This window comes from Enhydra lutris, unplaced genomic scaffold, assembly GCF_002288905.1.
Source record: "Enhydra lutris kenyoni isolate GAN:26980312 unplaced genomic scaffold, ASM228890v2 scaffoldscaffold12, whole genome shotgun sequence".
Lineage (NCBI taxonomy): Eukaryota > Metazoa > Chordata > Mammalia > Carnivora > Mustelidae > Enhydra > Enhydra lutris.
In genome coordinates, this window is record NW_019154096.1 from 13,399,386 (window position 1) to 13,413,755 (window position 14,370).

Consider the following 14,370-nt stretch of genomic DNA (forward strand, 5'->3'; position numbering starts at 1 on the left):
AATTTTTAAAAAGTATAGTTCAGTTGCAGGCAAACATGAAAGATATCAAAGATCTTGTTTATCTCCACCTTTCCCAGTGGGATCAGGTGCAACTGGAACCTTATTAGTTTCAACAAAAACAGATTCAAAAGCAGATTCCAGTTCATCCAAAGAATCAGCAGCTGTGGCTACTTTAATTAGTGTTGCATTGGTAAGATTGTTGCTGCTTGGAAATTTTGCTGGATTCCGCTGCTTCTGTACCTCTTTTACCAAGACTTTTGACATAATTACAAGGTGTAAGTCTTGTTTGACCATCAAGACTAGCCAGAAGCCAGCCATGCACTTTGGGTTGCTGTTCTTTGAGAGGTTAAGTTTAGCATATTGCCAGCATGGAAAGAAATTTCTTCAGATACAGGAGCAAAATCATATTCTCTAGCAACTATGTGGTCATCCTCACCACTTGGCCAGTTCATATTGTTACTTCATCATTATGTGTAGACAGCATTTTCCAGATGAGGTAAGGACTACCAAGAATAATCGCAAAGAATAAGAACATTGGCTGAGATTTTGCTGAGTTAGCTGCTCTGCCCTCATCATCAAGGCAAGCCACAGTTCCTTCACTTTCTGCCCAAAGGTCCTCATTCAGAGCCTCTTCTTAAACTATCATCCACTGCAACTGTTTGTAAAGATACCTTATAGTCCTAACTAATGCAAAAGCTGAAAAACCCTTTGTGAAATGTATTTTTAATTGGGAAAAATGATTTGCTACATCCAGTACAGCCCCCAAACATACAGACAGCTGAAAAGGTAGCATCCATCATCATACTCACAGAGGCAAATACATGAACAATACTTCAGTGGACTGAAATGCACTTCTGCTGCTTTCTTCAGCTTGCTGAACAAATCTACTGGGTGGCAGATCATCACACACAGGTGTTTATAGCCACGCCCATCATCTCCATAACCATAAGGGCTATAGCTTCCATAAAATGCATTTCCACAGGCACCATATCTTGAAGAAAATGAACTGTAAGCAGGTCTGAAAGAAATTCACATTGCTGCTTCCTGTCTGCTGTGATGGCCTTGGAAGAAAAGGTGGGGCATTCTGGTAAGTGTTGGTTGTCCAGGTCTTGTCAGTAAAGTAGGACCCAAATCAGCAGATTGGAAAGTGGGGGCAGGTCTTCATCCTGGCCAAGCTCCAGGAATTCTGGCCAAGCTCCTTGGGTTTGGGGGTCGGGGGAGGGTCTCCTCTTCCACTCAGCTCCCAGTCTGTGCTGGGAGGTTCTATTTAAGTTACTTGTTTATACTGGAATTTTGTGCATTGAATTTGGTGGGATTAAGTGATGAGGGGTCCAAATTTATTAATCCTTCAGAAATTGTTGAAACATTATGAGCATTTGGTACCAATTTTGGATTTTTTTCCCCCAGTCACCAGTCAGAACAGTTTCTCAGCACTTGTGTAACTAAGGTGAGCAAGAATTTTACTAGTGGCAGATACTTAGAATTTTACTGGTGGTAGAGGCCAGTAGTTTTTATAACTTCGGAATTTATACCGTGACCACAAAGGTCACTTACATGAGGTTACTGGAGATTTGTTAAAAGCATCATTTTCTGTTAATTTTGATATTAACAACATCTGATTATGTGTAAACTTAGTATCAGATATAAGTTAGATCTAAACAACTCAGGATATTTATCCAAAGCTATCTCCTCACCCTCAGTTTTTACTTTTGCAAAGCTCCTACTTGTCCTCTGTAATAAGAGCCTGAATGACAATTTGGATGGTGAGATAAGACATGTCACAACTTTTAATCAATACTATTATTGACAATGTTATCTTGGATTCAGAAGGGATGTGTCCCTTTTTTAAATGGAAAATGGGAATTGATTGCTGATGAAGTTTGTTGCTGAGTATTAAGAACAAAAAAGTGTACTTGAGGAAAATAATTAGAACTAGACATTGCTCCCTATAAAAATCAAATGATGAAAAAAAGTTTTGAAAATGGTGAGATGAAGCCTTCTTTCCTTTTCCTTTTCCAAAATCCATTAAAGTGGCTAAAGAAATGCTAAACAGATAGACAAAAATAGCAATATTAGAAAATAAGAAACAGTACCATCAATAGAGTAGCAATTTCTAGTATTTTTGGAAGATAGGAGATGGGTGGTGACCAATAGGCGTTCGTTGGTGCCAACATAAACCAACCACATGAGTGAAAAATAAATGGAGGTCTCACAAGTTCTGAGTATGGGGGCTAGTAACAAAGGTTATCTCTTAAGGTTTGGAGAGAAATTGGGGTTGGGTTGGAGCAGGAGAGGAATAAAATGGACAGACTAGAGTTTGTTTCTCCTTATTTTGCTTAAGTTAAGGACAGTAGAATGATAAGATACTGCATGGTTGGCTCTATCCAAACTAGGTGGTATGATTCTTAACCCTTACTCAAAAGAAAACCTAGAGCTTTTAAACATGCAGATATGCCTAGAGTCAACGTCTGGAGGGTAGAACTGAGTGCTGGCTTTTTATAAGTTGTCTGGGTAAAATAATGTGCAGTTGGGGTTGAGAACCATTTGGTGGGAGTAGTGCTGTATTTTGGCTTCCCAACCTGGTGGTAGTGGCTGGTATTACCTGGATAGGTTATAGGTAGAGTAAATAAAGTCCATTATCCCAGCTGGAAGGTTTTCGAAAAAGCAAGAATTAGTAGTCATACCTGGACAACAAGCAGCCTGGAGCATATGGTCACTCTAGATATGAGTGTGCTTAGGTATTCCTTTCACCTCTGTGTATTTATGCTGTTGGTTTGAAGAGCCAGGTTGTACAAGGAGCTGCTTCCGTTTACTCCAGTATGCCTTGTAAATAAAACCATTTTTTGGTATGCCATGACATGAAAGAGGCTGATAAATACTGTTTCTAGCTAACCACAGGTTACTTTTAGCACATGTAGTAAGAAGTGAATTCCCTGTGAAAGAGACAGCCCCTCCACTGGTGTTGAGCCTCCAAATCAAACCCCGGCCAGTAGGCTTAATGCTGTTTAAATCACAGAATCAAGCTGAGGAGTTTTTCCTTTAGCTCCTGTATAGTCAGACATACTTACTTCCTGTTTAAGGGCATATGGAGCGTTCTTCAGGTTAGGCAATATGTTAGGTCATAAGATAAACCTCAGTAAATTTAAAAAGATTTTAAAAATCATGCAAAATAATCACAATGAAAAATAAGGTAATTTGGGAAATATATAAATATGTGGAATTTAAACATCCATTCCTAAATAACCAATGTGTCAAAATAAATCACAAGAGAAATAGAAAATACATTGGAATGAATGAAAATGAAGACAACCCACCGTAATGGGATATAGCTAAAGCAATGCTTCAGAGGGATAATACGTTTAGCTTCTATTGGCTACAGTATTTATAGGAGATCACAAATCAACAACATAACCTTTCAGCTTAAGACTAGAAGCCCAAAGCAAGTGGATGGAATGAAATTGAGATTTAGAGCAGAAGTTAAAATAGATAATAGAAAATAGAGAAAAATCAATGAATCCCGAAGGTTGTTATTTGAACTGATCAACAAAATTGACAAACTTGGCTGGATCAACCTATGATCTTTTAAAGTTATTCAGCAGTAGAAGAACTAAAATTACAAAATTGGAGGAAAGGAGTAGTTTTACTATAAATGATTAAATTTTTCATCTTTTACTTATATGTAAATAAAAGTGGTACAATTGTTATTCAGAGCTATAATCAAAACTGAAACCTGAAAAGTGGAATAGATAGCCTAAGGGATGGAAATGGAGGGTGGGAGACTTCTCCTATCCTTCTGATGTTTTAATTTCTATATATTACTTAAATAATTTTTTAAAAGATTTTACTTATTTGAGAGTGTGCAAACAACCACAAGCAGGGGTTGGGGAGGGGCAAAGGGAAAGGGTAGAAACAGACTCCCTGCTAAGCAGGCTCCGTCCCAGGACCCTGAGATCAGGACCTGAACCAAAGGCAGACATTTAACCAACTGAGCCACCCAGGCTCCCCTTAAATAATTTTTAAGTGCAGAACTGAAATATGCATAGATATTTTAAGGAAAGGCAAAAAAAAAAAAACTATGAAAAATATTTCATATCCCCAGAGCTCTTAAGAAATTGGATAAGATTCATACATTATTTGATTTTTTTTCAAGCACAAATAGAACATTTATTTAAAAAATTTTTCTGAAAACTCTCTTCACACTAAACAATATAATTAATATAATTTATCTAATTTACATGCCATTGGTTTCATATAAGCCACATTTCTGATCAAAATGCAATTACGTGGGGGCTCCTGTGGCTCAGTGGGTTAAAGCCTCTGCCTTCGGCTCAGGTCATGATCCCAGGGTCCTGGTATGGAGCCCCACATTGGGCTCTCTGCTCAGAGGGGAGCCTGCTTCCACCTCTCTCTCTCTCCACCTGCCTCTCTGCCTACTTGTGATCTCTGCCTGCCAAAAAAAAAAAAAAAGAAAAGAAAGAAAAAAAAGAAATCTTAAAAAACAAAACAAAAAAATGCAATTACGTTAGAAATCAATAGCAACACCAACAATAAAAACTAGAAAACTCCATGTGATTGGGAATTAGAAAAAAGATGTTTAAAATCACTGGGCAAAGAAGTAATTATCACAAAAAGTATAAAATTTAACTAAACTATTCTAATGAAAATATTACATGAAAAAACAAATATGATACCACCGGAATAAAAGTACAGAAACTCAAATTTAGTATTAAAATTAGATTAAAGACAAAAGAATGAGGATTATTAAACCACAAGGTGATCTGTTTTTTTTGTTTGTTTGTTTGTTTTGGTGTATTTGACACACAATATTACATTAATTTCAAGTATACAACTTGTCCTAATTTCATTCCTCATTTAAAAAAAAGATTCACAGCTGAGTTTTATCTACTTTTTAAAATTTTTTTCAGTGTTCCAACATTCATTGTTTATGCACCACACCCAGTGCTCTATACAATATGTTCCCTCCTCAATATCCACCACCAGGCTCACCCAGTCCCCACCTCCTACCCTCCAAAACCCTCAGTTTGTTTCTCAGAGTCCACTGTCTCTCATGGTTTTGTCTCCCCCTCCAATTTCCCCAACTCACTTATCCTTTCCATTTCCCAATGTCCTCCATGTTATTCCCTAAGCTCCACAAGTAAGTGAAACCATATGATAATTGACTCTCTCTGCTTGACTTATTTCACTCAGCATAAACTCCTTCAGTTCTGTCCATGTTGATACAAAAGTTGGGTATTCATCCTTTTTGATGGAGGCATAATACTCCATTGTATATACATACCATATCTTCTTTATCCATTCATCCGTTGAAGGGCATCTTGGTTCTTTCCACAGTTTGGCGACTGTGGCCATTGCTGCTATGAGCATTGGGGTAGAGATGGCCCTTCTTTTCACTACATCAGAATCTTTGGGGTAAATAGCCAATTGTGCAATTGCAAGGTCATAGGGAAGCTCTATTTTTAATTTCTTAAGGAATCTTCACACTGTTTTCCAAAGTGGCTGCACCAACTTGCATTCTCACCAACATTGTAAGAGGGTTCCCCTTTCTCCACATCCTCTCCACCACTTGTTGTTTACTGTCTTGTTGATTTTGGCCGTTCTGACTGGTGTAAGGTGGTATCTCAATGTGGTTTTGATTTGAATCTCCCTGATGGCTAACGATGATGAACATCTTTTCATGTGTCTGTTAGCCATTTGTATGTCTTCTTTGGAGAAGTGTCTGTTCATGTCTTCTGCCCATTTTTTGACATGATTATCTGTTTTGTGTGTGTTGAGTTTGAGGAGTTCTTTATAGATCTCGGATATCAGCTCTTTGTCTAGTGTCATTTGCGAATATCTTCTCCCATTCTGTGGGTTGCCTCTTAACCATTATATTGTGCTGTTTTTCATTTTAGTTAATTATTGAATGCTTACTGTTATAGGTATTGTAAGCATTCTATATGGACTTACTTAGTCTTTAATACAACCTGATGAGGTAGGTACTATCACTTTCATTTTTTGCAGATGAGAAAAACTGAGTTACCAGATGTTGAGTAACTTTGTTAAGATGGGTCTTAAGGAGGGCATGTGTTATGATGTAAACTGGGTGTTATATGTAACTAATGAACCATTGAACACTACATCAAAAACTAATGATACTATATGTACTCTCTCTCTCTCTCTCTCTCTCTCTATATATATATATATATATATATATATTATATACTATTGTACTATACAGTGGCTAACTGAACATAAAAAAAAAAAAAGAGAGAAGATGATGAAGTGGCAGAGCCACAATTTGAATCTAGATATATAGATACTGGGACTCCAGATCCCTCATTCCTAGTTATCCTATCATCTTGAAATCTGAAGAACAAAATTTCAAGAAGCCAATAATTAGATTAAATAAAGCTACAAAATTTCAAAAGACAAGTATGCTTATCTGTTATTTCAGAACTCACTTTTAATATTTTATACCCCAAAGGAATCTACAATTTTCTTTTTACCATATGAATACGTTTCTCTTTGCTCTCACCCCCGCTGTCCTATTCACAAGTCTGCATGTACACTTAGGACTGATTCATTAAAATGGTGGCAGGAAAAAAAGATGGTGTTAGGGAATAGACAGGAGAATGGTATGGTCGGAGTGTGCTAAATAACCTGGGAATGTTCATATTTTAAGATGATGCACTTTTGAAATTTAAATCTTATTTTTTTGTTGATGCATTTTAAGCTTTACTGAGATATAATCTGCATATTATACAATTTAAAGCATACAACTGAAGTTTTTATTTAGTATATTCAGAGTTATGCAAGTATCACAATATAATTAATATAATTTTAGAATGTTTTTGTCACTCCTAAAAGAAACCCTGTCCATCCCCCACCCTCAGGCAGAGACTACCACAACCATTAATTTACCTTGTGTATTTGTCTAGTCTGAACTATATAAATAAAATCATGTAATATGTAGTCTTTTGGAACTGGCTTCTTTCACTCAGCATGGTATTTTCAGGATTCATCTCTGTTTTGGCTTGTATAAATACTTCATTCCTATGGCCAAATAACATTCCATTGGTTATTCCATTCCATAGGTATACCACATTTTATTTATTCATTAATCAACTGACCCATTTAGACTATTATGAATAACACATAAGTAACATGTGACAGACATTTTTGTATAAATTGTGTGGATGTTTGTTTTTCTTGAGTATATACCTAGGAAATGCTGGGTCATTTGATAACTATTTTTAACCCTGTGACAAACTCTAGACTGTTATCCAAAGTGGTTGTGTCACTTTACATTTCCACCAGCAATATATGAGAGCTCTAATTTCTCCACATCCTTGTTAACACTCCTTTTAAAAAAATTGCAACATAATTGACATATAATATTACATTTTTCAGGTGTACAACCTAATGATTTGTTGTGTGTGTACATTGCAAAATGATTACCACAATAAGTCTAGTTAACATCTGTTATCACATATAGTTATAAAGATTTTTTCTTGTGATATGAAGATCTATCTGTTCTCAGTGACTTTCAGATATGCAATACACTATTATTAACTATAGTCATCATGCTGCACATTACATCTCTAGGACTTATTTATTTTATAACTAGAAGTTTTTACCTTTTACCTACTTAAGCTACCCTCAACCCCCACCTCTGGAAACCACCAATCTGTTCTCTATGGAACACTTATTTTTATTCTATAGCCATCCTTGTGATGTTAACTTGTGTTTGCATAATGACTAATGATTGAGCATTTTTTGCATGTGTTTACTAGTGATTTGTGTATTTTCTTTAGAGAAATGTCTATTCAGATCTTTTGTCCTATTTAAAATTGTGTTAGTTATCTTTTTATTATAAAGAGTATATAGTCTAGATACAGGTCCCTTATAAGATACATGAATTGCAAATATTATCTCCCATTCTGGGAGTTGTCTTTTTACTTCATTGATGATATCATTTTGCAGCACAAGTTTTAATATTGATGATGCCCAGCTTATTTTTTCTTTTGTTTCTTATACTTTTGGTGTCATAACTAAGAAACAATTGCCAAATCCAAGTTTGTGAAGATTTATTCCCTCTATTTTCTTCTAAGTGTTTTATAGTTTGGTTCTTACATTTAGATTATATAATCCATTTTTAATTTTTATGTTAGGGTTACACAGGGAGTTAATTTTTGTGTATGGTGCAAGGTGGCAATCTGCTTCATTCTTTTGCATGTGGATATCTATTTGTTGAAAAGACTATTTTAGCCCCATCGAGTTGTCTTGATATCCTTTGAAAAATCAATTGAATATAGATACATATATTTGTTTTTTTAAGTCTCAGTTCTATTAGATTCATCTGTATGTCTGTCTTTATGGCAGCACCATACTGTCTTAATTATTGTGGCTTTATAGTAAGTTTTATAACTGTGAATTGTGAATTCTTCAACTTTGTTCAGTTTTTTCAAGATTGTTTTGGCTACTCTGAATCCTCTTGCATTTCCATGGGAATTTTAGTATCAGTGTGTCAATTTATGCAAAGAAGTCAGCTGGGATCCTGATAGATTGCACTGAATCTGTGGTAAAATTGGTGCGTTTTGAAATTTCCATTGTTTTATCTTATCAATGACATCTTCATATTAAATTGCATTTGGCAGATATGTAAGTTTGTTTTTGACGCATTTTGGAGTATGATTATGGGTCAACCTAACCCAGTGAAGTGGCTGCAATGTAGCTAGAAAGATAGAAGAAACAGCACATCCAAAGGCCCTATATTGGATGGAGAGAATGAGGTTGATTAAAGAGATATTTAAGAAGTTGAATCCATAGGATTTGATAATTGATGTTATATAGTGTATTTGTGTATTTGTTTATTCTGAACATTTCATATAAATGAAATCATGTAATATGAGAGATAAGGCAGAAAAAGATATCAAAGATTATCCCCAAGGTTTTTGGGGCAACCAAGATGGGGAATACTGAAGGATCTGTTTCCTTTCACTTGGCCATTTCTCTGCCTAGATCAGTGGGTTTCTTGCCTGTCTAGGCTATTGTTTTTCTAGAGTTAAAGAGGCAAAACAAGGCCAGGATTTAGGTTGTAAGCATATACACAAAACTGGTAAAGTTGGGAGGATTGAGAGTTGCTACACTGGATAGAGTCAAGGGTTAATTTGTATAGAGATAATCATAGTGTTGTAACTTTGTTAAATTAACATTTGTTAAGGAGAGCTCTGGGGTATCAAATGGTAGGCCAGGAGACTTCAACAAAAGACTATAAGAGAAAGTGAAATATAGAAGTTTATCAGTCACAGGTCCTGGAGGAAGTACTCTGCATACCTGGAGGGGTCAGGAAGGGAGGTGAAGGCAGAGTGCAGGTAGAGAGAGAGCATGGCAGGACCTGGGAATATACCTTTATTTGGATACTTAGATGGAGTGCTTTGGGGTTCCCAGGCTAAGTTCAGATTGGTTAACTCAAACCAGAAAAAGGAAGATTTTGGTAAAATTCTGGGAGTCTTAGCTGAAGGGCACACAAGGGGAAGATCCTGGGAGGTGGAGGAGAATGCTTATTATAAGGGTCGCTGAGAGAGTCATATCAGGAACTTATATTTACTTGTGATTCTGTGGGCTGTTAACTATCTAAGCAAGGGCTTAACAGAAGGGCTAATGCCATCTTGAGGCTACTTGGCCACACAAAAAGGTTGCTGGGCAGCAATATTAAGGAGTAGTTTAGCCAACTCTCAATCTAGAGACCTGAATGTGCATCTAAGGAAGTCTGAGAGTACACCTAAGGAGATTGTACTACTGGGGACAGACAGGTGATACATCAGTACTGTGAGTGAGGACATAGGATCTGAGATGTCACTATAGGCAGAAGCTAGGTTGTAGTATCTACAGTTGGGAGTTCAACTGACAGTATGTGTGAAGAACTTTGTTGGGAGAACCAGGATCAGAGTATAGAACAAAGAGAAACAAAGAACAGCATCCACTCAGCTTCTGAAGTTCATCAAAACCAGTCTTTAACAAATTAAAGAATCATCAACAAACATGTAATGCTAATTTCTGGGTGTCTCAGTAGATCAGCAAGAAGCTCAAACGATTCTGCCACAAATGGATATTGATCATGCTTTAAAAAACACTGATGAAATGATCAAAAAGACTAACTTAATGATGAATCAGTAGGCTACTAAGAGATATATCCTTTCTTTAGGTCTAGGAGAGATCTTATATATTGTGAATGGAGATTGAGGCTATCTACCAGGTTATCTACTAGGAGTAGAGCCCTACCAGATCCCATCTGTGTGATCATTCTTTTTTTTTTTTTTTTAAGATTTTTTTATTTATTTGACAGACAGATCACAAGTAGGCAGAGAGGCAGGCAGAGAGAGAGAGAGGAGGAGGAGGCAGGCTCCCCGCTGAGCAGAGAGCCCGACATGAGGCTCGATCCCAGGACCCTGGGATCATGATCTGAGCCGAAGGCAGAGTCTTTAACCCACTGAGCCACCCAGGCGCCCTGTGTGATCATTCTTTAAATAAGTTGTTCTTGACCTGGTGGGGATGGGTGGGAGGACTGACATTTTGGCCCTCAGAATATTTGGCCTTTTTTGTCTGAGACATTTTGATGGGGCAATACTATAGGCATTTAATGGATAAAGGACAAGGCTGCTGCTAAACATACAATATGCAGGCTATTCCCCACAACAAAGAATTGTCTTGTCCCAAGTGTCAATCTTGCTGCTATTGAGAAAATCTGCTCTAAATTCTGGACTAACATAAGATCTTGGAATAGAGAGAAGAGTAATTGCTGGCAAGATTTCAGAGACAAGAGCTAAGGTGGTTCTACTTAATTTTCTTTGGAAGTTGCTACTGTTAACTATCCACACAACAACCAAAAGAAATACTAAGCTTTATGGGAAGAGAAGGATTAAGGGGAGAGGCATACAAAGACACAGGAAAGCCCCAGGAACAACTCTTACCACTGTTCCATGAAGACTCATTCATGATGATGGCTATTTGCACAGTCTTGGAGGTCCTTGTAAAAGTGACCAATAAGGAGAGATTGAATTTTATAGCACTTCCGTTCACAAAACATTTGTACATCCCTGAGTTTATTCTTTGGCTTGGGAGGGAAGCAGCATCGCTGCTGTAACAAATTGCCACTCTGTGACTTAAACAGAAATTTATTCCGTAATGGTATTGGGACCCAGAAATCTGAAATCAGTGGTTTAGCAGGGCTATAATTCCTCCAAAGGCTGAAGGGGAGAATATGTTCATTGCTTTTTCCAGCTTCTGGGAGCTGTTGCTTGTGGTGTTGTATCTCTCTCTCCGCTTATCACCTTTCCTTCTGTGTATGTCTCAAAATTCCTTCTGCCTTTCCCTCACAGGCACACATGTGATTGCATTTAAGGTCCACTCAGATAACCTGGGTCCAATCAGATAACTCTCAAGATCTTTAACTTAATCACATCTATGGCCATGTTAGGTGATAGGTCAGGCCCTCTGGAGTTGGTATCATTCAGCTCACTGTACAATGTAATGATGACCCTCATTTTACATTATTCTCCTAGGTCACATAGCTAATGAATTGTGGAATTTGGTCCCCAAGGCCAAATGCTAGTCCCATCTTTTAACACTATACTATAAATCATAACCAGAAATATGAGAGAGAAGATGAAATAGATAAGGCAGAAACAATAATAGAGGAGAATAGGGAAGTAGAAAACAGTTAAATTGCAGACTTGAGATTTGGGACAGTAGGCAAAAAGAAATACTGCTATGAAAAAAGGCTAATGGATGAGCCCAGGGGCAATGGTCAGTTAATGTATAATTGATTTACTACCATCTGGGGGTTTTGTTTGTCACCATACCTGCTCAGGTTTAGTGTTCCAGGCCTGGAATTATCTACAGGTAAGATAATGTCATTTACTTACAATGGTTGGCACAGTGCCTTGCAAATAATAGCATTTCTTCATTGCAAAGCACGAAAGTTATCAGCCATAGTTACCAGTTAACATTTTTGTGCTCAAGTTCTATAAGGACTATTGATTTGATATTTTTCTAAACCTTGCAAATCAAAACTTGCCAGACAACTAACACTCTCAGGCGAGTGGTAAACAATGCAGCTTTCATTTTTCCTGCTCCTTGTCCAGTTATGTTATTGAGAGAGACTACGATTTTTAGACTACAGCTATTGTCAGTTTTGGCTACACGCTAGAATAACTGGGGGAACTTTAAAACCCATGGTATTCCTGCACACCCCAGGCCAATTAATGAGCAACCTCTAGGAATGGTATCTGAGAGAAAGGGTATACAAACTTTTTACTTTTATTTTTTAATTGCCACATTCACATTTTAAAATTAATATATAGGATTTTATAATTTTAAAGAGTTATGAAATATTAAATTTCTAGCATATCATAAGTACTGATTTAAAAATATAAAAATATAAATATATAAAATATATAAAAATATAAAAGTCACAGAAATGATTCTTAAATGTATATAATGGGGATTAAAAAACCATAGTGTAATATAACATTACTGGGAAATTTCCTATTATTCCTTTCCATTCCACATTCTCCATAGAATTTTATACTATTAATGTAATATATTCTCATACTTAAATGTCTTTTATTTATTACCCTATCATAATTGAATGGAGCAAACATATGGTTATAAATTTGGATTGAGCTTTTAAATTTCCTGTGTCCACAGACTTTAAGTACTTAAACCTGGATTGTGGGATTATTATAATTACTATCAGAAAACAATTAATAGGGGCACCTGGGTGGCTCAGTGAGTTAAGCCTCTGCCTTCAGCTCAGGTCATAATCCCAGGGTCCTGGGATCGAGCCTGGCATCGGGCTCTCTGCTTGGTGGGGAGCCTGCTTCCCCTCTCTCTCTGCCTACTTGTGATCTCTTTCTCTTTCTGTTAAATAAATAAATAAAATCTTAAAAAAACCCACAATTAATAAATACAACATTAATATGTTAAGAATAACTGGATATGATATATATGGACTTTTTTAAAGACTATTTATTTGAGAGTGAGAGAGAGAGCATGAGAGGAGAGAAGGTCAGAGGGAGAAGCAGACTCCCCACAGAGCTGGGATCCCAATGAGAGACTCCATTCCAGGACTCTGGGATAGTGACCCGAGCCAAAGGCGGTGGCTTAACCAACTGAGCCACCCAGGTGCCTGATATATATGGATTTTTTGAGCTACATGATTTATTTTGATAAAATGAACATTGAGCAGATAATCTGTTGGGTATAGGAGGACTTTGCTTATTTGGTATCTTTGCAGTTATTCTATGTTGGTAAAGCTCAAAAGCCAAATCTTTTATTTATTTTACATTTTTAAATTTATTGTTTTAATTTTAATTCCAGTATAGTTATATTATATAATATATATATAATATATATATATATATATTCCAGTGTAGTTATATTAGTTTCAGGTGTACAAAATAGTGATTTAACAATTTCAAGCAACACCTTGTGCTCATCATGACAAGTGCACTCCTTAACCATCACCTATTTCACCCCTCCCCGTCCCACCTCCCCTCTGGTGACCATCAATTTGTCCTCTGTAGTTGAGTCTGTTTCTTGATTTGTCTCTTTTTTTTTCTTTGCTCATTTGCTTTGCTTCTTAATTTCCACATATGAAATCATATAGTATTTTTCTCTGACTCACTTATTTTACTTAACATTATACTCTCTAGCTCCATCCATGTTGCAAATAGCAAGAGTTCATTCCTTTTAATGGCTGAATAATATTACATTGTGTGTATATGGATAAAGATATATATATATATATATAATATTTATACATATAAATATAATATATATAATGTGGAATTGGAGAGGATGTGGAGAAAAAGAAAGTCTTGTGCATGTTGGTGGGAATGCAAACTGATATAGTCACAGTGGAAAACAGTATGGAGGTTCCTCTAAAAGTTGAAACTAGAACTATTTTATGATCCAGCAATTGCACTACTAGATATTTATGTAAAGTATACAAAAACATTAATTCAAAGGGATATATGCACCCCTATGTTTATTGCAGCATTATTTACAATAGCTAAGAAATGATGGAAGCAGCCCAAGTGTCCATTGAAAAATGAATGGATAAGACACAAAGAAATGGAAAAATGTTCCATGCTCCTGGATTGGAAGAATAAATATTGTGAAAATGTCTATGCTACCTAAAGCAATCTACACATTTAATGCAATTCCTATCAAAGTACCATCCATTTTTTTCAAAGAAATGGAACAAATAATCCTAAAATTTATATGGAACCAGAAAAGACCTCGAATAGCCAAAGCCATATTGAAAAAGAAAGCCAAAGTTGGTGGCATCACAATTCCAGACTT

General features: G+C 36.4%; 1 pseudogene; it reads right to left on the reverse strand.

Annotated features, from left to right (window-relative positions):
- Positions 1-45: 45 nt before the first annotated feature.
- On the reverse strand, positions 46-1,777 carry LOC111144768 (annotated as a pseudogene).
- Positions 1,778-14,370: the final 12,593 nt, after the last annotated feature.